Source organism: Beta vulgaris, chromosome 2, assembly GCF_026745355.1.
Source record: "Beta vulgaris subsp. vulgaris cultivar EL10 chromosome 2, EL10.2, whole genome shotgun sequence".
In the NCBI taxonomy this organism is placed as follows: Eukaryota; Viridiplantae; Streptophyta; class Magnoliopsida; order Caryophyllales; family Amaranthaceae; genus Beta; species Beta vulgaris.
The window spans coordinates 54,954,549-54,982,048 of NC_079203.1; the positions used below are offsets into that span (position 1 = coordinate 54,954,549).

The following is a 27,500-nucleotide window of genomic DNA, read 5'->3' on the forward strand; positions in this document are numbered from 1 at the left end:
AGGTGATAATTTGGCGGTCATTAACTCAATCAATAAGTCTTGGTGCATCCCTTGGAAAATCGATAATATCATTTCGGATGCAGTTCGTGATATTGAGTCTTTCTCCAGTGTCAAGGTTTATCATGTCTTTCGGGAGGTAAATCGGGCGGCAGATTTTATGGCCAACAGGGGTCATCGGTGTTCTTCGTTGCTTCTCTCTTTCCCCCCCCCCCCCTTTGATGTTGATTTTTCCCTGCTCATCCGCAAGGATGTTTTAGGCTGGCCTCCGGATTAGGAGGTCTGCCTAAGTTTTCTTTTCCTTATCAAAAAATAAAAAATAAAAACAAGATATATATGTTAAAAGACTTATCGAAAAGACAATAAATATTGTACTATAAATCATTAACAATAAGCTCGTGATAAGTAAAGTGACAGGAATAACTAGATATGAGTTTAATGAGTTTTGAGAAGATGGAGGGTAAAGGTGTTGTTTCTAGATTTCGAAGAGGTGGGATTGTTTTTAGAAGAAGTGCCAAAGGTAGGATTATTAGTTTCCATTTTTCTAAAACTAAATAATATTTCAAAAATAATGTGGAATTAATCCAAAGAATCTTTTGGAAATATTTATGTTAGCAAGAATCCAAACCTTGAAGAGCGCCTAAACAAAGACCTGGACCTCATTTAAACCAGGAAGACTGCTTTTGGGGAGTACTGCTTTTGGGGAGTACTAGTGTACTAGTACTAGGGAAAGAACAAATTGGCTTATGCTGGAGACAGGAACACAAGTTTTTTTTCCCATACCACCTCCACCGTCAAGAAGAATATAAACAAGATCAACTTTTTAAAAGAAGAGTGCGGTAATATATGACGAGCTTTAATTTTATTTTATTTAAATCTCTTTAATTAATAAACGACCTTGAACACAAACTCATAAATTCTCATTTAAATAAGCTTGAGAACAAATTGCTAAGTTTTGTATAAAAGCAGGCTCTTTTAATTATGTTCATAAATAATTTCACTTATCTTCATTATTGGGAAAGCTTGTTTGTTTTCACTTAATAGCTTGTTTAGTTCTTCAATTATTTATTCGTTGTCCTTGATCTTTCCTACATATCTGTTATATAGTTTGTTATTAGCTCTTAGCTTATAGCTAGTCTAGGCCATCGTCTATCGTTTTATATATAGTTACTACTTACAACATGAGAATATTTTGTTGTAATCCATTTTAGCTAAATTGTAACTATTTTTTCTTCTTGCGGGGCCAATTTTCCAGAAGGATTTCATTTTCAAGAAAAAGGATTGTCATGTAATATCTTTAAAAAGGATTATATTTTCACTGAAATAAATTATAATTCTACTATTCTCATTTTCGTATATATAACAAATCATCTTACATTAGAAATGAGAACAATTTAAAGTCACAAAACACTACTTTAGACTTACAACACAATCACCTTCCCAAAAAATATTATTCTTTCATTCTCTCATTTAATTGTTTTATATTGGAGCCATAATACCTGTTTATAATTATAATGATAAGTAATAATAATAATACTATTATTATTACTTATCATTATAATTATTATTTACTATTCATATTATTATTTTTCAAATTTAATTTAATTTAATTCAATTCACTTCAGTTCAGCTCCAATCAGTTCAATTCAGTTTAGCTGTTTTATGCCGAAAAAAACAGGCCCTCAATTTTTGTTTGCTATTAGCACACATCGTATACGTATAACGTAACGCTAGTGTGTAATTACTCTATTGAAGCGCACCAAGAGTGCGTTCTATTCAACTTATTGGCCCTGAACTTATTGAACCTTATCTGAACTGAACTTATTGAACCTGAACTGAACTTATTGGAACTTATTAAACCTGATTGGACCTGATTCAACTTATTGGACCTGATTGAACCTGATTGGAACTTATTGGACCTTATTGGAACTTATTGACCTTATTGAAACTTATTAGATCTTATTGGCCCTGATTGAAACTTATTAGACCTTATTGGACCTGATTGAAACTTATTTGACCTTATTAGACAAAAAAATTGACTATTAGTAATATAAATATTACCCTTAACGTAAATACTACCCCTCAAAATTTATTATGAAGTAATAATTAATAAAATTCATCCTTTAAAGAAATAATTATTATTAATTATCTCTTATGATAATTAATTTAACAAAAAAAAATTTACTATTTATATATTTAACATGTTATCTCTAGTTATTTAAAGACGAATTGCAAAATATTGTAATTATAATTATTATTATTATTGTTAACCTTAATTATTTGACCATGATTATAATATTATTTAATAGCAATATGAATAATCAAATAATAGACAATAATACAAGTATAATACTATACATTGTGGTACTTTAATAAAAAATTCTAATAATAACATAATCAGCTAATAGTAATATGAATAATAAAATAGACATAATACAAATAAATAATAAAATAATAGACACTAATACAAGTATAATACTATATAATCATTGTGGTACTTTAATTAAAATTCTAATAATAACATAATCAGCTAATAGTGATATGAAATTATGAATAACAAAAAAATGCACAATAATACAAATGTTTATTAAACATTGACTATTTGGACCTTATTGGACCTTATTAAACCTGATTGGAACTTATTGGACCTTATTAGGCCTTATTGAAACTTATTGCCCTTATTAGACCTTATTGCAACTTATCTGAACTTATTGGACCTGAAACTTAATTTTTTAAGTTGAACAGAACGCACCCCAAGTCGTTTAATCGAATTACGAACCGAATTTAACTAAAAGCGATAGAGAAATTAACTAAAAATGATCTTTGGGTTGTGTTTGTTCGATCATCTTAATTTTACCCCTTATCTAGTCAAACCTTATTAGAATTTATCAAAGCAAACTATTTGTTGAATGAGATTATTTGATTTGCAGCATCTGGTTTGATATTTATTGTCCGAACATATTGATACAATACATACAAAACTACAAAATGTAGAGGTTAAAAGAATGTTTTCATAATAATATGGTTGTTTTGCGTGTGAGTAGTGTTACAGACGGTCTTCACTCTGTCAACAAGGAAAGAAATTAAAGCTGCAAACCCATGACCTTAACCAGGCATTTATTAGTTTTGTCTTTATTAAAATTTAAATAATTTTTAATTCCCAAAACCTAATGAAATGATGTATCAGACTTACATTTTCTCTATCCTCCAATGCTGAATTCTCAGACCTCACTTCTCACTCTTAAGAAAAAATCTGCCGTTTTCTCTATCCTCCAATTCTGAATTCTAAGTCCTCACTCTTAAAAAAAAAAACTGCCATTTCTCTATCCTCCAATTCTGAATTCTCAGTCATCACTTCTCACTCTTAAGAAAAAATCTGCCGCCTCATACTGCTGCGCTGCTGGCTGCTGGCTGCTACTTGGAAGTCGGAACTGCCGCTGCTGTAAGTCGAAACGCCGGAGCTCGGAAGTCGGAACTGTCGCTGCAGGTCGCCGGATTGCGGTTAGTTTTTTCTTAGGGGAAACATGTAATTTGATTAAGTCTTTAATTGCTTGGTTCATTGATTTAATACTTGCTAGTGTGGTGTTGATGGGTTGAGACTTGAGAATAAATTATTTGGCCTGCTTTTTACTACTTATTGCATGATGATTCATGATTGAGTTACATTTTGTGCTGAAGTAGGGTTATAATACTAAAATTCACTTAAAGCACTGTTTTTTACTACTTACTTGGGTTAGAAGTTACCTTCATGCGATGCGATGCAATGAGAATTTTTAAAGCTTTAATTAAATTAATTTTCTTTTTTTTGTTTACTCCCAAATTATATCAGTAACAAAGTGAGTGAGTTTTTGGCTAGACTTCTTTGATGAATAGTTTATGTGCATATATATATATATATATATATATATATATATATATATATATATATATGTTTTATTTTTATTTTCGAATTTTGATGTAAATATATTATTGTATTATATTATGCAGGTGTTGATAAAATGGATCCTATGATAAATTTAGTGGTTAATGGGATAATAACATTGATTATACAATTTTCAACATGGGTTTGGGAATGTCTACAGGAGGGGTGGGAAAGTGTCAAAAATTTTGGAATTTGGCTAAGAACAAGAGTGACACAATTGATAATTAGTTGTTGGGATGGTTTAACAAAGACATGGAAGTCTTGTAAAAAGTTTGGGATACGGGTCAAAGAATTTTTAGGCACCAATAGCACCAAACTTAGAGTATCTGCATTAGTTCTAGCCACTGGATGGTTTAGTGTCTCTTTGGCTCTTATGATTTGGTTCACACAAATGAAAGCAAAATCAGCAAACCCCTTGGAAATTTGTGATTTACCATTTCACAAGGGCAACACTTTGATTGTGGAGTTGAGAGAAAAAAATAGATATCTCTATGTAATCTTATGTATTTTGACTTTGGTTTTTGGATTTGTGTTTATTGGACATCTTTTTTTACTAGATGTGCACATTAGAAAGTGCCTTAATTCTTCTTTTAGGACAAAGAACGAAATTTTTTTGAGAAAGTTTTTGCTTGAGCCTCAAAAACCTCATCAACTTACCTTCTTCTTCACCCTATCTGTCCTACTTTCTCTCATTCCAAACCTTTTCAAAAATTATGATTACATTCATTTTGCCTCTGCTTTAACTATGATGGTATGGGTTTTCCTTCTTCAACTATACTTCCAACCCAAGTCCGATACCGGCCTATATGGTAGTGTAGTATCATCAGGAGCCTCTATCTTATTAGGGGTCATCCAATGTTACCCTACCCGTCTTCGCGACATACTGGCAGTCATTGTTGGGTTTATTTTGTTTGTAGGACTACATTATTATTATCAGTGTCTTACCTACACTCGTAACCCCGAACAATTAGGCGTGCCTTTAGGGAATTCTAATATAATAACCGAGGGTTATTATCGGATCAGGGAGGTTAATAGGAGGGATTTAGCATGGATGAAAGACAATATAGTAGGATGGGAAAACTCGGTATTTCATATCGTACCAGAAAATTCCGTATCGAATAACCAATGTAGGATTGTATCATCTGCATCATTTAGTGATGATTTAAGAGAATGCGTGAGGAATTCAAATAATACCGAGTGGAACCATCTGTTGACCTACTATACACTAGAAACAGTTGCCATGAGAGCCGAAGATGAAGAACCACTTCAACCAACGAGAGCGGAAGATGAAGAACCACATCAACCAACAAGAGAAGAAGACAAAGAAGAAGCAGAAGATGAAGATCCACAACCTCAACAAACGAGAGAAGAAAATGAAGAAAGGAGGGAAGAAGAGATAGAAGGAAGAAGCGAAGAAGTATAACAGAAGGCAAAGAAGTTGACTTTTGGAGAAGATTAGCAAGAACTAGTATGAAAATGCTCTTTAACTTTTTTTTATGTTGTGGGATGCTTTAGTATTTTGGCTAAGTGCCTTTTAATGTATTTTAACAAATTGGGTATTCCTCATCTGCACTTTGAAGATTCAGTTGTCACTTGTCAGGTTATTTCTGCCATGCTAATTATATATATTATAGTAATTTTTCTGAAATTGCGCATTTTCTTATGTAATATTAAAAGCCTAATTTTTAAGTTTAGAATAGAATCTCAAGTTTAATTCATATAGTAAGGCGGTGAACATCAATTCATAGCATTGTTTAAAATACTAAAATATTTCGCATGATACTTTTAGATATGTTAACCATGTGAATACATGATTTATCTATAAAATGCCCGCATAATCAATAGCATCTAATATTCTAATAAAACTACAAAGTTCATACATCATCAACAAGATTGTGAGAAAATGGTGTGTTATGTACTTATGTGGCTCCTTTTGAACTCATGATTTGGGAGCATTTGATATATGGTGATTTTTCTAGAACTTGTTAGTATGTTTTTGCCGACTAATTAAACCGCCTATCTTGTCCTATAAATGTGGAGCTCAGCATTCATTTTCGAGGTAACCCACCAAGTTATCCCTAAGTGATCTACCCTTCAAAGTTTATGAGGTTTCTTTCCTATATATATCACTCTTTGAGTGTCCCTCCTATTTAATTGTGTGGCCTATCATTGCGGGGATAATGGTAGATGTTCGTGATCAAGTTTTTCTTTTCTTTTTTTCCCGATTTTAGGTTAAGTTTCTTAATTTTTTTTAATAAATGATTCGTTATAAAATGATTTTCTTATAAACATGTTACAGTTAATTACTTTTATATTTTTTTATGTAAAGATGGAGTTTCATTTTCTTTTCTATTAGAATAACCTGTTAATTTGTGTTATTTTGCTATACAAACGCTATATCTATATTTTATTACGTTTCACTGAGGTAACTGATCATTGTTGTGTGCTTTGCCTGTATCTGACTTTCTTTAGACTTTAGAGTGGGTCTTTTAATGAGTGAATGTGTTAAGACTTTGATGCTGGCAATTTTGCTTACGGATAATATATATGTTTTGCATTAATTTTGTGGATTTACAAGTTGTTTTATCTATATGGGTTTTGATGTGGTAAGAAATGAATAGTTTCTAAATGAAGATAGCCAGGGCCGTCTTTATCAATTTGGAGGTCATGTGCAGTTTTTATTATGGAGCTTAATAACTGGAGAAAAAAGTCAATATGGGGTGGTAATCATATTTTTACTATTTAGAATTTTATATAAATAAAATATAGGGGTCTTGTTCGATTTATCACCACAAATACTTTGAGAGTATCAAAATATTCTGATCTTTTTATTATGATAATCTCAATTAAATAAATTAGAAGTCAAAGATTTGTATTTGCCTACGTGTAAAAATAGTAAAAATAAAAGATATAGATGATTAGTTTGTAAATGTCAAGAGAAAAGGAGATGGGAGCATGAATATCATAAAATGATGAAGATACGTAAAGGAAATGAGAATAACAAAAAAAAGTGGAATAATATTTGGTTGTACAAATCCTTATGTTGAATATTTATTTGTAAACTAGATGAATAACAGTGTTAGAAAAATTCTATAGCTACGGAGAATGAGTATTGCATATTATTGCCAATATTAATTAAACAAGGGATCTTTCAAAAAAAAAAAAAAATTAAACAAGGGAAAAGATAATTTGAGGGTAAAAAAGCAAACTAAAAAGCCAATTAGGGTTTTGAGGTCGTCGGAACGCGAAGGAGAAGGCGGAGGTCGAGAATAGGGAGAGTGCTGAACTCTGCGATTGTTGACAATTTTTCTGCCGGCGTGGGAGTTCGCCGCGAAGAGGTGGTCGACATTGTTGGGAGGAGAGAAAAAATTGTGTTGGAGAGGAAATTAAAGTAACTGTTCTGGATGAGAGAGACAAATTAGATGTTTTTGGATGAGAGAGAAAAATTAGAAGTGCAATAAACTATTCATATTTAAATTTAGAGACGGATTTTTAAAATCCGTTCCTAAATTTAGAGACGGATATTGATAACCCGTCCCTAAATTTAGAGACGGATTATCAATATTCCGTCTCTAAATCAGAATCTGATATATCCGTCACCAAAAATCCGTTGTTATATGAGCTGTTTTTTGTAGTGAAATAAGAGAATCTTCCCTCCAGTCTGACTCATCTTAGTCGTACACATGTCAAAGGATTACGCATTCTGTCAGATAAACACTACTCCTATAAACAACCAAATGGTACTATTCTGCATGTATATTCTCCCACATACTAAAAATAGCTTATCTCTCTCTATATATCCTTAGGTGACACTTATTGACTTGAGCGTTGGAGGGGTTTCCTCGCATCCCTCCGAGGATAGCTCACGTTTGTTCTCTTGGAACTCACCACTCTCGCACCCTCGACAACTGACAGACTCCACACGGGTCCGCCATTGTTTCAACACCAAAACAACAACTTTACAGGTAAATGTACAAAAAAATTCTTTTGGTGCGAAAGATCGAGCGATGGAGCACATTATATTGATGTAGACAAAATTTGTAGGTCTTCGACTCTTCGGTACCACATCGAGTAGACTCTACCATCTAAATTACATGACGTGCACAAAATGTACTAAATATTGAGTGTAAGTTAGGGGGTAACTGCTGGAAAATTAGAACACTATAGGCCTAAACTAAATTTTACCCTAACATCAACCTTTTTTGTTTCATCACGCTTAGCTTGTTAGATCAAGAAGCAGATTTGTAGGTAACAAAATAAAAAGTGATAGAAGTTGTGTCTAATTATAATGACCATATATGACATCTAGCTTTCCAAACCAAAATATATGCACCAAATAAGGACGACTTCCCTTAAGATGCACTCGGACACATTTTCATGGCTCTAAGAAATCTACTTTCTAGCAACTAGCAAATACAGATTTCAAAGCCCCCTTGGCTTTGCCAATGCAGTGTGTGCTGTTAAATCAGCAAGCCTACTCTCAGCACTAATCAACTTGTTTCTCAGCTTTGCATTGTATTCATACGCATCGCGAAGTTCCCTTTGCAGAATCAATACATCCGTAGGCAATCCAACCTTTAGTGCTGTTACATGAAAAGAAAAAATTGTCTTAAATCCTTGTTCATAATAAATGGAGTGTCTTCCAAGAAGCAAAGATCAAGTGCTATAAATTATTGCACAAAATTTACCATGTAAAGACGACTCTGGCAAAAGGGTATCTGATGTGAAGGTTTTGATGGTTTTTACTCCTTTTCTGGTAGATGCATCTTTTAGAACCTAAAATGTTTGCAAATCAAGCGTTGTGTATTAGTCTGAGATAGGAGTATACGAGTAAAGTCTTGCGAAATGTGGAGAGATCAGCAAACAATATGAACCTTTTCAGTGGTTGGCTGAAGTTGTCTCTTGAATCCAAAAGACTGAATGTTAATCTCACGTTGTATAACTCTGTGTATAGATAATCCATTTCTTCTAAAACAACATGTTGGCTGTTCATTCCTATTGTAATCTTCATCCAGTAAGCGGCAACCATAAGTATAGGCAACGTATCTACGCAACTAGGTTATTGAAGAAGATCTGTCTTAGTCATGGAAATAGTTTACACACCTCACGATCTGTTTGGTAGTTGATAATAAATCCACGTATGATCATGAGATGAAAGTTTCATGTCAATGCAAAGGTAATGAAAATTCATTGTCAAACATGTTTTTCTTCATAAATATCCTATGACACTCAATATTGGAAAAAGAAACTAATGACGAAAATGAGATACTTGTGATAAGCATTATCATGGACAATTGGACATTGACACGAGATTGTCTTAACAACATTACTTGTAAATTCATTATGATAACCCCTATTTGTTACCACCTACCAAACGAGCCATGAAAAAAAACATCAGGGAACAGATATATAGGAGAAATGAAAAAGATTGATATATATATATAGCACCTTATGCCAACGATCCTCAGCATCTCTTTGCTTCCTAATGTTTTGCATAATCTGATCTTCAGTGCGGAGTCCTTTGACGCGCATTTCACACTAAGCATGCAGTCCAGAGAAGAACGGGGTGAAGTTAAGTTGACACAGAAATGAACTGAAGAGTGAGGTGAAATGAAAAATGTATGGAAAGATCCTTAGGAGTTAAAGCAACTGTACCAGAAACAAGAGCAAAAGAAATAGTGTAATACTGACGCAGTAAAGGCCACCAATATCCGCTAGAAAACTCACTGTGGTATGTAAATTCAAAAGAGTTACAAGAAATGACAAATACATAGTGTAGTACTAAAGAAAAGAAACAAATAATCAGTAGAGTTCAATAAGCTATAGGATGTTTTGTCTTTAAAATTTCAGGTTATTGAGCATTAATTTCTCATTTTCCTTTCAAATTTCTCCAATTTTAGAAGATTTGTTAACCATATAATGAAAGTTAACATATATCCCTCCTCTTTATTTGCCTCATCCCAATAATTTGCCATCCAAACTAAGGAGAATATACCCCCTAGCTCGCTCGCTCGCTCTTGCTTCCCTCCCCTTCCTTCCATTTCCTCCTATTCAAACAAGCTGTTAGAGTTTGTAATTCCGCTAAATTATGGATGGTGTTCCTGATTTGTGTCTTGTCAGTTTCAAGTTATTTGCTATATATAACAAAACACTATATACATTTTAAAACTAGTACAACATACACGAAGAATATGATAGCACAGAAGCTAACCTGGTCCACCATATTTTTTATCATCAATCTCAGTCAGATATTCAGACAGAAAATGAAGCGCCAATGTAGTGTTGATTAATCCATCTTTTGGACTCTGAAGCAATGACTGGAGTTTGTTTTCATCGCGAGCAAAAGAACCAGGCCGAAATCCATGAAATGAGGGCTGAAGAAGCTTAAGACTGTGCAGATTAAGGTGCACCCTTGGAAACAGATTAAATCTCAGTACCTGTGCATCAGCCCCTCTATATGTGATGCTTGTATTATCTAATTTCATCCCATTCTTTATTGTTCCACTCACAAAATTTGCATATTCTTGCTCATGAACACGGTTTCTTGCTGTGAAATTGAATTGGAAACCAACAGCTGTTGCAGGGGACTTGTTTTCGATATCAAAAAATTGCCATGAAATGTACATAGCTTCGAAAGTGAGTGCACAGTTCTGGCATCTGATATTCAGCATTGGACCTCTACTGGAGTTGTGGCACGAATAGTTAGCCAAGTTTGAGAATGGGAGTATGGTATGATCTAGGGAGCCTGGGGTGCCGAAAACAATGGTGTTTGGACCGCGTAACTGAGAGCAACTCATGCTAGAAATGGTGGTTACATTCAACTCTAAATCATTGGTGAAAGATATCAAATCTGGTGCATTGGTTGGTCTCATGTTATACACTTCTTCTCCAAGTGTTGCTATTATCTGGTATAGTAGTCTACAAGGAAAAGAAGAAATTGAGATGGGATTATTGAAAGATCAAAGAAAATGAGTCACTATTGGGCTCAGTTATTAACGGCAGAGAGTGAGAGCGCCCTAGAATAAGCAAATTCCGCATATTTGACTACCACATCATGTTGGTAGACGGTAATAAATGATGGTAATGATTATAAATTTTTAAGTGTAACTTTGTGAAATAAAGGACTAAGCTCATGGTACTCCTTTTCTTGTTGTCTATCCTCGTATACCTCTTTTGCTTCATATATTTGAATGCATGACCATCATTAGTACCAAATTTCATCACTGGATACCAGGTTAGTAATTACTCCCAACATTTTCCTTCTTTTTGGTGTCATGAATTATTTGTAACCTTTATTAATTTGATGAACTTTGACTACTCATTTTCATTTGGTATATTATGTTTATATTGACCCTACTCAACTCAATTTCTTATACTTTATCCGATTCGTTTTAAATGCAACAAATGAGTATTATTTGTGAGATATAAGATATTCATTTGTTTGCATTTAAAACAGACGAAGTACATATCCCAAATGCAACCACGTAGGAATGATGAGATATTGTAGTGGATATAGTGCTGAAAGAAAAGAGGTAGATATATATACTCACGCAACAAGCAGACCGATGAAAAGTATCCAACTAGCTATTGTGAATGCTCCCCCAAGTTCAGTTTTCCGCTTCTTAACTACTTTTTGATCAGCCTGCATAGAGGAAGAATTACTCAAGACCGAGTCAGCCAGCTTGTTACTTGTCAGCCTTATTAAAACGTGTATTCATTTGTTGCATTTAAAACTGTTGGAATAATCGGTTCGCAAAGGCAGAAAATAAGCTTTCAAATACTGTGCCGTGATAGGAGATCACTGACTTGAAAGCGATTACGGCCCGACACTGGTGGTTATCGATCTTGGCCGGAATGCTCCCCAAGGTTAACACAGTAGCTCAGAATGCCACCACTAGCAAACTAAGCTTTAGAGAATAGCACGAAAACCCAGGAAGAGAGAAGAGAAGAGAAGAGAGAAGAGTGTTTGTTGTTTTTGTGTATCTCTGACTGAACAGAATGGCTCTGATTTTATAGGGAAGAATCAAGCCAAAAAACGGAGACAGAAATCAATGGGCGGATAATTAGGGATTGCCATGAATACTGTAACGGTAAAACGTTACAGAATTCCAACGGCCACATACGCGTAGCTCCCGGGTCCAAAACTTTAGTTAAGTTAAGTTTATTCCCCAAAGCCCAAAGCCCATGGCCCTGGCTCGGTCCGGGCGGCGCGCGTGTGATAGCAACCCCAAACCCAACATATCATCCAACCACAAAAGCATCTCTAGTCACAACTCAATAGATGGAAGGAGGGAGGAAGTATATAAACATGAGAAAACTCCCTCCCACAAGCAATGTGGGACAAACAAGAAAATGAGCCAAGGCTTTTCCAAGCCTTAACTCCACAATCCCCCACAAAGGCTCAGAAAAGCAAAAGAAATTCCTGGGTAAGGAAAGGAAAGTACTTAAGCACCAATATCTTTCGATTTGAATTGATGCATAGTGAAATGAGGCAACAACTTACTATCTAGTGAGTGAATTACTCTTGAACTCACCAGAGTTCCGTTGAGACCCCCACAACACATACCTACCTTAAGATCGTGCAATCTCCGCGATACATCACAAGCGCTTTATAGCCATGCGCATTCCTTGGGTCTAATAAGTGCTCTAGAAAGACAGCCCAGTCTTTCATAGAAGGCGGCTTAACCTCCACACTTACGTAGGTAGTCCATCAAGTGTTTCTCAATAACACCACCCCGAAGGGATATGGAACTATTAAGAGCAAAATGCTCAACCTCTCAATGTATATCCATCAAGTGCGTCTCAGAAGCACCACCAATAGGCTATGGATAAAAGCACTACCATGTGTCATAGGGATGGGAAATGTAGTGCAAGTTAAGATTTCATGGCTTCGTTTGACCACAAACGGGTATCCACCATAAGATCTCAACTAATGGGCTTTAGCCCCATCCCCCTCGACGACTCTAGGACAACTCTCCTAGATAACCCCTTAGTAAAGGGGTCTGCAAGATTTCTTTCGGACCTCACATAGTCCAAAGAAATCACCCCATTTTTCAGGAGTTGTTTGACGACTCCATGTCTGATCCGTATGTGTCTCTTCTTACCATTGTAGACACTGTTCTTAGCAACACCAATGGCTGCTTGAGAATCACAATGAAGAGAGACAGGTGAACCTGTCCACCCCATAAGGAACATCAGACAACAAGTTTCTCAACCATTCAGCTTCTTGCCCTGCCAACTCGAGGGCAATGAACTCAGACTCCATGGTGGAACGTGCTATACAAGTCTGTTTCGAAGACTTCCACGATATAGCACCACCACCAAGGGTAAACACATAGCCACTAGTTGAACTGATCTCATCATTACCAGATACCCAGTTTGCATCACAAAATCCTTCAAGAACAGCAGGAAATTTAGAATAGTGCAAACAAAAATCAACAGTTCCTTTTAGGTATCTGAGAAGACGATGAAGGCACTCCAGTGTTCATTACTAGGGTTATGTGTATATCTACTAAGTCTACTCACTGCATAAGCTATGTCAGGTCGAGTACAGTTCATGAGGTACATCAAACTACCTATGATTTTCGCATATTCACTTTGAGAGACACTTTCACCTAAGTTCTTGGTCAAATGAATACTAGAATCATAGGGAGAACTCACTGGAACAACATCAAAGGAATTAAACTTTTTAAGCACCTTTTCCACATAATGAGACTGGCTAAGGGAAATGCGACCGGAGACTCTCTTAAGTCTGACTCCTAAAATCACATCAGCTTCCCCAAATCTTTCATCTCAAATTTTGAAGACAAGAAAAGTTTAGTATCATTAACCACCTTTAAGTTGTTACCAAAAATCAGCATGTCATCCACATAAAGACATATAATCACACAATCTGATCCTATCAATTTTGAATAAACACAAGAATCAGAATTGTTTACAATGAAACCATTTGACACCACAGTACTATCAAATTTTTCATACCATTGTTTTGGTGCTTGTTTGAGACCATATAAGGACTTCCTCAATTTGCACACTTTATCTTCTTGACCTAACACCACGAAACCCTCAGGTTGAGACATGTAAATCTCCTCCTCTAAGTCACCATTCAGGAAAGCAGTCTTAACATCCATCTGATGTATAACTAAGTCATGAATAGCAGCAAGAGCAAGCAGGGTCCTAATAGTGGCTATCTTAGTCACAGGAGAATAAGTGTCAAAGTAATCTAGTCCTTTCCTCTGAGTGAAGCCCCTGATGACAAGCCTAGCTTTAAACCTCTGATAGTTCCATCAGGTCTCAATTCTTTTTAAAGATCCATTTACTATCTATGGTCTTTGATCCCTTAGGTAAGTCAGTCAACTCCCAAGTAGAGTTAGACACTATGGAATCTAACTCGCTCTTAATGGCCTCTTTCCAAAAACTGGCATCCACAGATCTCATTGCCTCATCAAAGGTCTTTGGGTCCTCTTCTATCATGAAAGCATAAACTAGTTCATCACTCAACAAGTCAACACAAGAACTTTCAGATAGAAAAGCAGTAACAAAATCAGAACCAAAGTCTTTTGCTACTCTAGGTCTCTTACTTCTCCTAGGCTCATCTACGACAGAGAACTACTAGCATGCATGTCAACTGAACTACTACTCAAAGTCAAATCAGCAGGAGTATCACAAGTAGGTAGAACATCATGCGTAGAACAAGTAGATAAATCAACAGCAGGAGAAGAACAAGAAGGCACAGATGCAACATCACCTTTTTTCAAAGGAAAAACATGTTCAAAAAACTCAGCATCTCTGTACTCACAGATAGACCTATCACTCAAAGACATGAATCTATATGCAGCATGAGCATAACCAATGAATACAGCATCAAAAGTCTTAGGTCCTATGTTTGACTTTTTATAGTCAGGAAGCCCAACTTTGGCTAGACACCCCCACACTCTAGAAAACTCAAGTTTGGAGGATAACCCTTCCATAGCTCATAAGGGGTCTTATCTAATCTTTTGTGAGGAACTCGGTTAAGAACATGACAAGCTGAAAGAACAGCTTCCCCCCACATTTCATCAGGCAACCCAGAACTTACAAGCATAGCATTCATCATATTTTTCAAGGACCTATTTTTCCTTTCAGCTATACCATTTTGTTGGGGTACATAAGGAGCACTAAGTTCATGAATGATTCCCAATTTCTCACAATGGTCATTCCAAGAGAAGTTCTCATATTCTCTACCCCTATCAGACCTAACCCTCTTGATTTTCCTATCAAGTTGGTTTTCTACCTCGGCTTATACTTCAAAAAAGCTTCCCCTGCCTCACTTTTGGTCTTAAGAAGGTATAACTTAGTGAACCTCGAGTAATCATCAACAAAGGAAATATACCAGAATTTTCCTCCTCTACTTCTAGTGTTCTGAAAGTCAGCTAAGTCTGTATGAACCAATTCTAGAAGTTGGGTGGTCCTTTGAGTCACAGTTTTGCAAGGTTTCTTGGTAAATTTTGCTTCAACACAAATAGGACACTTAGAAAACTCGGTTGAGGACAGATTAGGAATCAATTCTAAGGTCCTTAGTCTCTTAATAGAAGCAACATTCACATGTCCTAATCTACCGCCATAAATTTAAAGACTCAGCAATATAAGCAGAACCACAAACAGTTTTATTAATAGCAGATACAGAAGAAGCAACATTTAAAATAAACAAACCCCACTCAGATACCCTTTCCCCACAAATTCCCCACCACGAGTCATTACAACCTTGTCAGCCTCAAAAACAATTTTCAAACCAGCTTTGTTTAACAAGGCACCAGACACTAGGTTACGACGCATAGTAGGAACATACAAGACATTTGAAAGGGAGAGGGTTTTTCCAGAGGTAAGTTTTAGAGTGACCTTTCCATGTCCAAGCACTCCAGCAGTTGCTGCGTTCCCCATGTAGACGCACTCACCTTCTGTTGCATCCTGGAAGTCATGGAGCAGCTCCTTGTTCGAACAGAAATGCCTTGAAGCCCCGGTGTCCAAATCCAGTCAGAACGATTTTCGACCAGATTTGCTTCAACAACCACAGCAGCAATAACTTCATCCGAAACAGCAAGGTTAGCTTGAGGAGTTTCTTTTTGGACAGAACCTTGGCGTTGAGGGCATTGGTAAGCCTTATGATCAGGCTTTCCACACACATAGCATACAAAAGTCTTCTTTTGAATCTTACCACTTGGTTTGTTCACTTTTCCTTGCTTCTTACCCTTGTTGAACACCTTCTTACCCTTACCCTTGAACTTGTCAGAACCTGGCGCAGCAGACAGATTCCACCAGATTGGCTTTGGTAACATTGACAAGAACCGAGTCCTGATTATCCTTGATTCGGTTGGCCTCTTCGATCCTCATATGTGACTGATTAGATCCTGAAGAGACAGGAACTCTTTCCTATGTTTCAGATTGTTACGGAACTCCCTCCAGGAGGAGGAAACTTTTCCAGCAGAACATTGGCCTGAAAAACCTCACAAATTTTCATGTCCTCATTTAAAACATCAGCACACAGATTCTCATAGACATGAACTTGGTCCATGACAGGTTTGTCATCAACCATTTGGAAAGCCAGCCACTTTCCTACAACGTATTTCTGTTTCCCAGCATCATCAGCCCCATATTTTTTCTCAAGGGCCTCCCAAATCAGTTTGATGACTTATGAACCATGAACAATCAAACAAATTATTAGTCATCAGATTAAGGAGATGGAAACGAACTGTTTTATTATCTTTTTCATATTTCAGAATTTTATCCTCATTCTGTTAATGACAGCAGCAGAAGGAGAATTGAATCAGCAGTAGCCGTAATGGCAGTGGGACAGTCACTGAACAAGACATAGTCAATATCCAGTTGCTCGAAAAACATAAGAAGTTTTTGAGCCCAGCGTTTGTAGTTATTTCCATCAAGGGACTCAAGTTTGGACAGAGTGAGCCATTGATTTGGTTGAACTTTCTGCCATTGCAAATATTAATAATCGCTTTCAAATTGTTGGAATAATCGGTTCGCAAAGGCAGAAAATAAGCTTTCAAATACTGTGCCGTGATAGGAGATCACTGACTTGAAAGCGATTACGGCCCGACACTGGTGGTTATCGATCTTGGCCGGAATGCTCCCCAAGGTTAACACAGTAGCTCAGAATGCCACCACTAGCAAACTAAGCTTTAGAGAATAGCACGAAAACCCAGGAAGAGAGAAGAGAAGAGAGAAGAGAGAGAGTGTTTGTTGTTTTTGTGTATCTCTGACTGAACAGAATGGCTCTGATTTTATAGGGAAGAATCAAGCCAAAAAACGGATAGTAATCAAGACAGAAATCAATGGGCGGATAATTAGGGATTGCCATGAATACTGTAACGGTAAAACGTTACAGAATTCCAACGGCCACATACGCGTAGCTCCCGGGTCCAAAACTTTAGTTAAGTTTATTCCCCAAGGCCCATGGCCCATGGCCTTGGCCCGGTCCGGGCGGGCGGCGCGCGTGTGATAGCAACCCCAAACCCAACATATCATCCAACCACAAAAGCATCTCTAGTCACAACTCAATAGATGGAAGGAGGGAGGAAGTATATAAACATGAGAAAACTCCCTCCCACAAGCAATGTGGGACAAACAAGAAAATGAGCCAAGGCTTTTCCAAGCCTTAACTCCTACAAAAACGAAACGGAGGAAGTATGATGTCTTATGTATAGGTTTTTAAATTTCTCATAGCACATAGGGTCATCTCTAGAAGGTTGGTTCAGCCTCTTCTGATTTAGAGTGCATGGTTAATAGTAGCGTTTATTTTTTGTTAAAAACCACCTTATAAAACATAAATTTTGTGAGAAACCACCTCATATAATTATTTTTGGTGAAAACAAACCTTAAACAAAATTTATTTTTTTCAAGAAATCACATTATGCCAGATTCTGATAATTGACCAAGTTTTCGACGTTGACCATGACTTTAATATACCCCAAAAACCCGAGTTAAAATTACTAGGATTTTATATTTTAAGATTTCATAATAATTTGTTTTGATTCATAAATTCGCAAGTTATGCAGTTAAAGTTGAAAAATACAAAAGTTTAAGTATTGCAGAGTTTTTGAGGAGGGAGAAAATATCTCGTACTGTTACGAACAATTAAAGAACAATCGATATAAAAATTAACGCGTGGTTCATTAACAATGTGTAAATCCTAGTTCCTCGTGCTTGGTTAATCCTAGCGCTAAATAATTCACAAGAGAGAGCCTCGTGCTTGGTTAATCCTAGCGCTAAATAATTCAAGACATGTTTCAACAAGTGAAAAGGTCTAAGAAAGGAATCCAAGCAAAGCAAAAAAAGTGACATGAAAAGGTAGGAGAAAAACTTGCCATCCAATGGTTGACAGAAAACGTAAAATCAAGGCGACTTATCCACCAACGAATCTGAAACCAAGCATTCCTTCCATCTCCAAGCTTACCAAACCTCACGATTGCACATAACATGAGCCATATTAACAATGCAAGTATGCTGATTTCAACATAATACACTTGATATTGTTTATGCCAAAAATCGCCAAGGTGACAATCTTTGGTCGGGACGACGACTAGATTAGATAAGAAAAATAGATAGCATAATTTAAAGGGAAGAAATGAAGAGAGAAGAGACACAAGAAAATGGTGACGCGGAAAACCCATGAAAAAGGGATAAAACCGCGGGTGGCAATGAGTCCACCAATCCACTATAATTTGGGCGTTAAAGCCTTTGAATACAAGTATAATATTTTTAGCATATGAATGAAAGATAGCTGAATTTATCTAAGTATGACTATGAAAGTGTAAGTAAATAACATAGGTCATCTCTCTCCCTTTGGTCCTGCTTACGAGCCACTATTTATAATAGTAGGGCTGGTGGAGATAGCCCTAACCAACTCCCTAAAAATGAGGAATTAGTTGCTGGAATCTCGGACTCCACTTCTGGCAGCAGTTACTGATTATGTGAATTGGTCTTCCTACTTTTTAGGCACGTAAAGAGTGATGCTTGAGCATACTTCTCTTTAGACTTAGTCTCCTTGATTTTAGGAACCGATTTCCTTGACTTTAGCTGAGATATTTCACCTTCTACTGCTGTACTATTCTCGTCACCTGGTAGCTGGTAGCTGGTAGCTGCTAGCTGCATACTACTGCTATAGCTGGGCGCGTCTTGGCTAGCTGTTCTTGCTTAAAGAATCTGATTAACCATAGCTGCTTATAAGCTGGTGTTGCCTACTGAAGCTGTATTGAGTGCTTAGGAAAAAGAGACATAACAATAGCCCCCATTTTTCTAATTGAAGCACGGCGGAGGTTAGGAAAATGAACTACAGCTTCGCATCATGTCAATTGCTCTTTTCATGCCCGCTTGCTTTGCAACTAGTGTCTTGCTTGGTTGCTATACATGGCTTTGTCTCTAGATAGCTTAGCTATCACCTCCGTGCTGACACCTTGATTGTCTTTGATAAGCCTGCACTTAGCTTAGGTGGCTTCGAAAACATTCAATATGTAACACACAACTTGAGAACAATTTCGAGTAATTCTTTGAAAACTTGTGATAATATTTTGACAACTTGAGATAGTACTTTGAAAACTTAGGATGTACAATAAACTTAAGATATACAATACTATGGTAGCTACGCACTTCAACAGCTCATTGCTTTGCTTTTGTGCTTTTTCAGCGCTTCTCATAGCTTGGTTGGCTCGCAACAGGTTGCGGGTAGCCATTAACATTGAAACTTTAGACAATTCATACGATTGTAGCTAGTTAGATGACTATCTAGCTGGCTGGCTAGCTAGCACCAACGCTTAGGTTCTGACGCTTTGGTCCTTTAGAAGTAACTTTCTATCTATAACTCAAGAGGACTTGTGTGTTAGTTTCATGCAGCCAATCATTCACGTTTATGCTGTCTTGCGTCTTTGCACATTGTCCTTAGCTTACTTTGTTTGCTTAAGTTGCTCTGACTCTTTGAACTTTGCTTTTGATCTTTGGATCTTTTGAACTTTTGACTTTTTTGGATCTTTTGAACTTTTGACTTTTGATTTTAAGAAACATCTCTTTTGTATGCACGCTTATATTTGCTAGCTTTGGTGATGTTCTTACTTGGTGTACTCGAGTTTTCCTTTGGGTTGGCCCGTTTCCTTGGTGCTACGACCATATAGCTAAACTCAGGTGCTTCGACCTTTAGCTTGTGACTAGGCGCTTCGACCTTTAGCTCGCGACTAGGTGCTGCGACCCTCTTGCGTTACCTGGTGAACCAATGTGGTTACCTTTGTTTGGTATTCTGGCGTTTGCACCCGGTAGACAACATGGTTCTTAACCTAGGTTAAAAATAATACAACTTGAGATGCGAAGCGTTCTAGCTTCTAGGTACGACTTTTCCTTCCTTGGTAACTAGGCAATACACACCTTTTCCAACCACTCGTTCAATTAGACAAGGACCCTCCCAGCTACTCTCTAGCTTGCCAGCATTCAGCTCTTGGGTGCTCTGGAATACCTTCCTAATAACCTAGTCTCTTACCTTAAACACTTTGGCTTTTACATTTTTGTTGAAGTTGCGGGCCACTATTTGATGGTTTAGCGTTGGCACTTACATTTTGATGGTTAGGTCACTTAGATAATGAGATTCTGGCTGATTTAATTAACTTGGCAATTGAATTGGTTTTTTCAAGCCGGCACCTAGGCCATATAATTCGTAAGCTGGCACCTAGACCATTTCATAGGCTGGTGCTTGAGCCATTTCGTTTTTGCTTTGATTTGTTTCGGATTTGCTTTGTGCTTCTGGCATGTGGGCCTTTAGTTATTTGTCAATTTGAACTTAGTGTTAGGACCACCTTTGAGTAGCTTGCGACAGACAGGACCCTTTTGTAAGCTGCGGCGTCAGGGCACGTATGTAAGCTGGCGTCAGGGGCACGTATGTAAGCTGGCGTCAGGGCCGCATTTGCAAGCTGACGCTAGACCATATTGTAAGTTACCATTCAGCGATTTCACCTTGTTATAACTTGGTGAAGATATAATGTCATAGAATATAAAGCAAGTATGCATATCTTTGTACAAGTAGACACTTCGAGAGTTTGATCATGTGTGTCCTAACTTAGGTGAATGAATAGATAAACATAAGTGAACATTGATGTGCACATTAAGCTTAGAAGTCTTGGTAAATGATGTATTTTTAAATTTGGGAGTATATACCTTTGTACGTTGATATGTTACAATAGTAAACAATGCCTATCAACGCCAACTAGTGTTACTTACTTGACGTGTTGCTCATCATTACGAAGCTTTGTATTCCTGATCTTTGCGAACTTAAGATGTTGTGAGCACTGTGCACTTGCGACTTCTCCAATTAGCAAGATAACGGTCATATTCGCCAATGTTACGCCTTATGATGGACATTTGATGGATAGCTCGTGTATTCGATGCTCAGCAGCTTACTTGTGATGTTCTACGGCTTGCGCTAGTGGTCAATAGGTTACCTATGTTCTGGACAGCTTGTGCTAGACACTCGGCAGCTTGCTTTCGCACTTGTCAGCTTGCATTGAACATGTAACAGCTTACACCTTACACAAAAGAACATGCATGCGTACAACTTAATTTTGTTAGAATAATTCTTATAAGCCCAAACATCACGAATGCAATTGTTGTATGATTGACTTGTGAAGAAAAAGCATGAAACAAAGTTTGATGTTTGCAATGTATATGTTAGACTTGATAAGAAAGTCATTATGCATAAGCGCATATTTTGAACGAATAGATAGTAATAATTGTTAGCTATGCTGGCTATGTGGATGAGAAGTTGAATAAACAATATAGGTTAGAAGTCACTTAGCATTTTAGAAACTCCTTGGCTTCCACTCTGGTCTTATGGTGTTAGGAACTTGACAACTGTTGTTAGCTACCCTTATTGGTTTGTAAGATACGTTGCAACCAGATCTAGCTTCGTTGTGCATGCTATCTTCAGCTCACACATACATTGGTATCAATCTTGATGAAATGTTTCATGCTGTACGTCATGTTAGTGTACAAACAAATAATAATAAATGCATTTGCTTCTCATTGACATGGAAGCTTGATAATTAGCTTTATGGAAATAGCGATGACTACTAGTGTATATTATTCGAAGTCAAGTGTAAAAAATTTAGCTACTAAGTGTATACTCTACGTCATGTTAACTGCGATAATAGTTAGAGAAATGAATCTTCGAAAGAGTATTAGAGCGTACCTATGAATCATATTGACAACAATAATCTAGAGCTTACTTGCCCTGACTTGTGGTTGAAGATAACTCATTGTGCAAACCAGATAAGCTGGTGTCAGCTTCTCATGCTGTCTCCGCTTTTTTTGTTGGTTTTAACGTGTATGACAATAAACTTGTTTCTTTTGATTTATTTTATACGTCTCATATAAAATCCTGCAAATGACTTAGAAAGCAAGATGTTACCAAAGACAAGTAATGTAGCTGATACTAAGGTTACCTTCTTTGCCTTTTTACTTAGACATATTCATGTTGCTGAGAATTTCAACTGGTGATATCTTCCACTTATCTTCATGTATAGTCAACTTCTTCACTTTAAAGGTTGCTAGTAGCACCGAGGTTTGTATAATTTTTTAAGCCCCTTGAGATCTCCAACTCCTTTCAGATTGTGTTGACATTAAGCCCCAGGATGCTTTAGTTTTGACTAGCATTGTTCCTGTATTCACATGCTACATACTTGTTATGTATTTTTGAAAATACAACAATAAAAAGCCTTGTGTAATCATAACAGGAGTCGCATTATTAAAGTCACAATATATAAGCCATATACTCTTGCCCCTTGTGGCTACTTCAGGAAAAAAAAGTTAGAGTTCACTTATCTGACTGGATGCTTTTCTTCCATAAGATGTCGACTCCTTTAGCTACTAGAAGCAGCTGGGTTGTGTGCCAATTCTTGTCATATTGACATCTTAGACTTTTGACTGAAGTTAGCCACAAAAATCGATGAATTTGTGACTTTAATGTTGCCCTTTGATAAAAACGGATGCTGCATGATAGCTCAATCTATAAACACTACACTCAAGTTATCTCAAAACAAAGTTGAGAGTGTTGTTAACCATTATCAGTGCTAAAATTTTGAAATGACAAGAGAAAGTCGATTGTAACTAGTAAGCTAACTCAAGTAATCTTAAAGAAGGTTACCTGGTTATTTGCGTCTACTAAAAGACTTACGTAGTATATGTGTGAAGATTGCTAGTAATGTGAGGTGGCTAACACATAGGCGACGCTGGTAGCACTTGACAGGTTAATGAAGGCGTTCACAGGTTCCGGAAGGTGTTGATGGGTTACTGGCGGTGTCTACAGGTTACAGAAGACGTCTACAGCTTGCTGAAAGCGTCTACAAGTTGCTGATGGTGTCGACAGGTTCTAGATGGCGTCTGAGACGCTGAGGTGATTCTGCTACTGTAAGTGTTTGCTTTAGCTGTGACGGCATTGAGATTTGTACCTGAAACATCTTCCACAAAACTGAACAGAATAGTTTAGATTTAAAAACTTAAAGACACTGCCGCATGTTTGTCGTAGCTGATAAATCATTTACGTATCTCCATCTTCTGTTTCAGTTTGTAGGATTTTATTTCATCAATTTGTTAGACAGCACTATCTACACCTTGTGCCAAGTATGCTTTGGCCGTACCTACAATCAAAGTCTCACACTTTGCTTCATTGTTAGTAATTTCAGAATTACAAGTAATAAAGAACCGTATTATCATGTTCTCTGTGGTGACTTTGGCGCTATACTGAGATAAGCTCCCCTGAAATTAGAAGAGTCGTGAACGTACATCTTTCATACACCCTTACCTGTTACACGGCTTACCTGTTGAATTTCTCCTTCTTATGCCATAGTTGCTGTGGAAAATTATCATTTTTCAATTCGTCCTGAAATTCCTAGTTCCCTTAGAACAAACTTAATAAAATAGTTAGTCATAAGAGTAGTAAGACTTATTTCAAGGTAATGTCTCGACTTTTTAGATGTTGTAAACTTGTAACTAGTGCTACAACAAGTTTTTAAAAAGAAATGTACCTAGTTTCAATAACTAGGAAGGACTTCTTGGTCTTATAAGTAGGTACCTGTGAGCTTTCAGCTTCCATAGCTAATATAAAACTAAAAACTTGTTGCTTACAGCTAAGTATAAATATAAAATCTTACTTGGTCTCGACTTCGACAGGAGGGAAGGTGTCGATAATAGTTCAGCTCTTGAAGAGCAACTTCATGATCATCAGTACATTCATTTAATTATACTTAAAACATCATAAAAAGATGACACTTATCTGATGATGTCGAAGTGAAACAGTTTGAAGCAGCTGCCATTTCCTGTCAGCTTTTAAACCTCCTTCAGGTTTACAGATTGGATGCTTGGATGCTGGTGACACCCGTAACCCGATTTGGGTATTCTTCTACTCCTCGCTGTATTACTAGATAGCCCAGGTTCTTACCTGACAATCCAAAGGTGTGGACACCTTGCAAGCTGCTCCAACAACAGAAAAAGGCTGCAATAATAGACCACATGAGGGTGGATTGATTTTTTGTGTCAAAGGGGGGATTTTGTGGATATGTGTTTAGATGGAAGATCTAGCCATCGGCCCCACGGTGGGCGCCAAACTGTTTATGCCAAAAATCGCCAAGGTGACAATCTTTGGTCGGGACGACGACTAGATTAGATAAGAAAAATAGATAGCATAATTTAAAGGGAAGAAATGAAGAGAGAAGAGACACAAGAAAATGGTGACGCGGAAAACCCATGAAAAAGGGATAAAACCGCGGGTGGCAATGAGTCCACCAATCCACTATAATTTGGGCGTTAAAGCCTTTGAATACAAGTATAATATTTTTAGCATATGAATGAAAGATAGCTGAATTTATCTAAGTATGACTATGAAAGTGTAAGTAAATAACATAGGTCATCTCTCTCCCTTTGGTCCTGCTTACGAGCCACTATTTATAATAGTAGGGCTGGTGGAGATAGCCCTAACCAACTCCCTAAAAATGAGGAATTAGTTGCTGGAATCTCGGACTCCACTTCTGGCAGCAGTTACTGGATTATGTGAATTGGTCTTCCTACTTTTTAGGCACGTAAAGAGTGATGCTTGAGCATACTTCTCTTTAGACTTAGTCTCCTTGATTTTAGGAACCGATTTCCTTGACTTTAGCTGAGATATTTCACCTTCTACTGCTGTACTATTCTCGTCACCTGGTAGCTGGTAGCTGGTAGCTGCTAGCTGCATACTACTGCTATAGCTGGGCGCGTCTTGGCTAGCTGTTCTTGCTTAAAGAATCTGATTAACCATAGCTGCTTATAAGCTGGTGTTGCCTACTGAAGCTGTATTGAGTGCTTAGGAAAAAGAGACATAACAGATATCTGACTGCTTTCTTGTAATCAGCATCCACATTTGAGTGTTTTACTGAGGAATTTGTCCACCATTCTGAAGGTGAAACACTAAAAATAGAGCAAGATTTTGTGGAATGGTTGAAGAGATAACCTGGAGAACATGAACACAGAGTTTCATTGAAGATGAATGAGTTTTTTGGGCATGGAGTTTGGAAGGTTGCACTATAATTTGACATGTTTTAGTACTAGAAAACTACGATTATGGTATTTAATTTTGAGTTTAGTATATAGTTTGGTCATGTATACTAGGAAATAATGTGGAAACTGTAGATGGGGAGGATGGAATTAAGCTACGTACAAAGGAGGACTTTTGCATAATTGCATGTCCACGAGATTGGGTTTGTAGAGACTTGGACAGAAGGAAAAGGGGAAGATACGCTGAAACGTTTGTTTAGTTTCCATAATGATATTATAAGTTCCAACCTCATACTTTACTACCTTCGTTTCTTATTAATCTTATTCTCATTGTACATTAGCGTTATTCACATATTTTACATCGACTATCATTTATGATTGATACCTGAGGAAAAACATGATTATGTGGAATCTTGTTAGATTCATCTCAACATGAAGTTTCCAAATATCATTTTTTTGTAATTTTTTGTTCGTACGTAAATATATTAGTGGTTAGAGTCAAATGGTGTAGATTAGAAAGAAACAGATGTAGTAGATGTTAGTAATTAACGCAAAGGCAAATTGGGAGCTTTGTTGTTTTTTACTCTCTTGTTTTCTGTGAAAGAATGAAAGGTTATTTATATCCCACACTAAACAAGAATCCTATTATAAGCTTAGTTTGGGTAGGCCACAAAGACATAGAGAGTGTATCATATTCATAGCACAATAATAATCAAGCTTATTGCATGTGATGGGGACTGGCTTTGGTAGGACGGATCCGTGTTCGAATCCCTGCAACACCCTTGGGAGAGGAATGGAACCTAACCACCCCAAACTTGGCCTCGATCCGGATGTAGCCCGAAGGGTGAACCGGGTGCAAACACCAAAAAAAAAAATCAAGCTTATTAAATCTAATTCATAAATGGTCAAAAAAGCATTGTCAATATTTATGGACAATATTTCTCTCCTTATGATCCATCAGATGAACTACATTGTTGTCAAGTTCAGCTCACGAACTAATCTCAAATATTAATCTTCTATTTATTTATATTACTTTTGTCCCATGTAACATGTCATGTGCCATTCTTCAACATATTTAAGTGTGTTTATTTATTTGAGGGAATGTTTTGAAGGACCGTTTGTTGTCAAATAAATGAAAGACTTAAAGCCACAAAAGTGGTATAATATTCCATGAAGGTGTTCATCATGTGAGTGTAAGGACCATATGGATGGTCATAGTACCATCATATATATATATTTCCATTATGAGTGCCTAATCTGTGTAAATTGACACTTTCATCATCTTTCACATTGTAAGTGATTCAATTAGTTTCAGGTTCCGTTTGCTAGGGTGTAAAACATTTTCAGTGTAAAATAATTTTCATGGAAAACAATTTACAATGTAAAACACAATATCAAAATTAGTTTTCCGTTGTTTGGTTCCATGTAAGAAAAATGATGAAATGAAAGGTAGTGAAAGGAATGTACAAGAGGGATAAGGAAAACAGTTTTCCCTTCATTTTGAAGGGAAAATGGTTTTCCATCATTGTGAGAGTAATTTTACCCAAAGGGAAAACGGTTTTACACTCTTTTACCTACCAAACAATGTAAAACTGAAAATATAGGAAAGCAGTTTTCCAAAAAAAAAACGTTTTACGCTCTGCCAAATGGAGCCTCAATCTCATCTCCTATGAAAAAGAAATATGTTCCTTTCTTAATATGTTGGTTCCTTATAAATAAATTTGCTTGACCAAAATTACTGCCAGAAGATTCACAATCTCAAATTCACAATGCATCTCATGAGATATGAATTGGATGCGTCCCACATTGCAAGAGTGTAAAGTGTCTTCTCCACTATATTAGTGCTAGTGAAGTGTAATTGATATGAGTAAAACTAATCTTGCAACCTTATGTTCAGATAAAAATTAAGTTCAATTCAAACATATTTATTATAATTATTAAAAATTAAAATTATTATTTAATCTCCAATTTATTAGAAGTTCTTATTATGTCATAATGTTCATTTCTCAATTTCGTACTAGACAGAATA

At 36.6% G+C, this 27,500-nt stretch overlaps 1 long non-coding RNA gene across 1 annotated transcript; it reads right to left on the reverse strand.

Moving 5' to 3' along the window:
• Positions 1–8,070: 8,070 nt before the first annotated feature.
• On the reverse strand, positions 8,071–12,296 carry LOC109134464 (uncharacterized). Its single transcript, XR_007271682.2, has 4 exons — positions 10,131–12,296; positions 8,794–9,645; positions 8,608–8,695; positions 8,071–8,502 (listed from the first exon to the last, which is right to left on the reverse strand). It is a non-coding gene; the product is annotated as an uncharacterized LOC109134464 (long non-coding RNA).
• Positions 12,297–27,500: the final 15,204 nt, after the last annotated feature.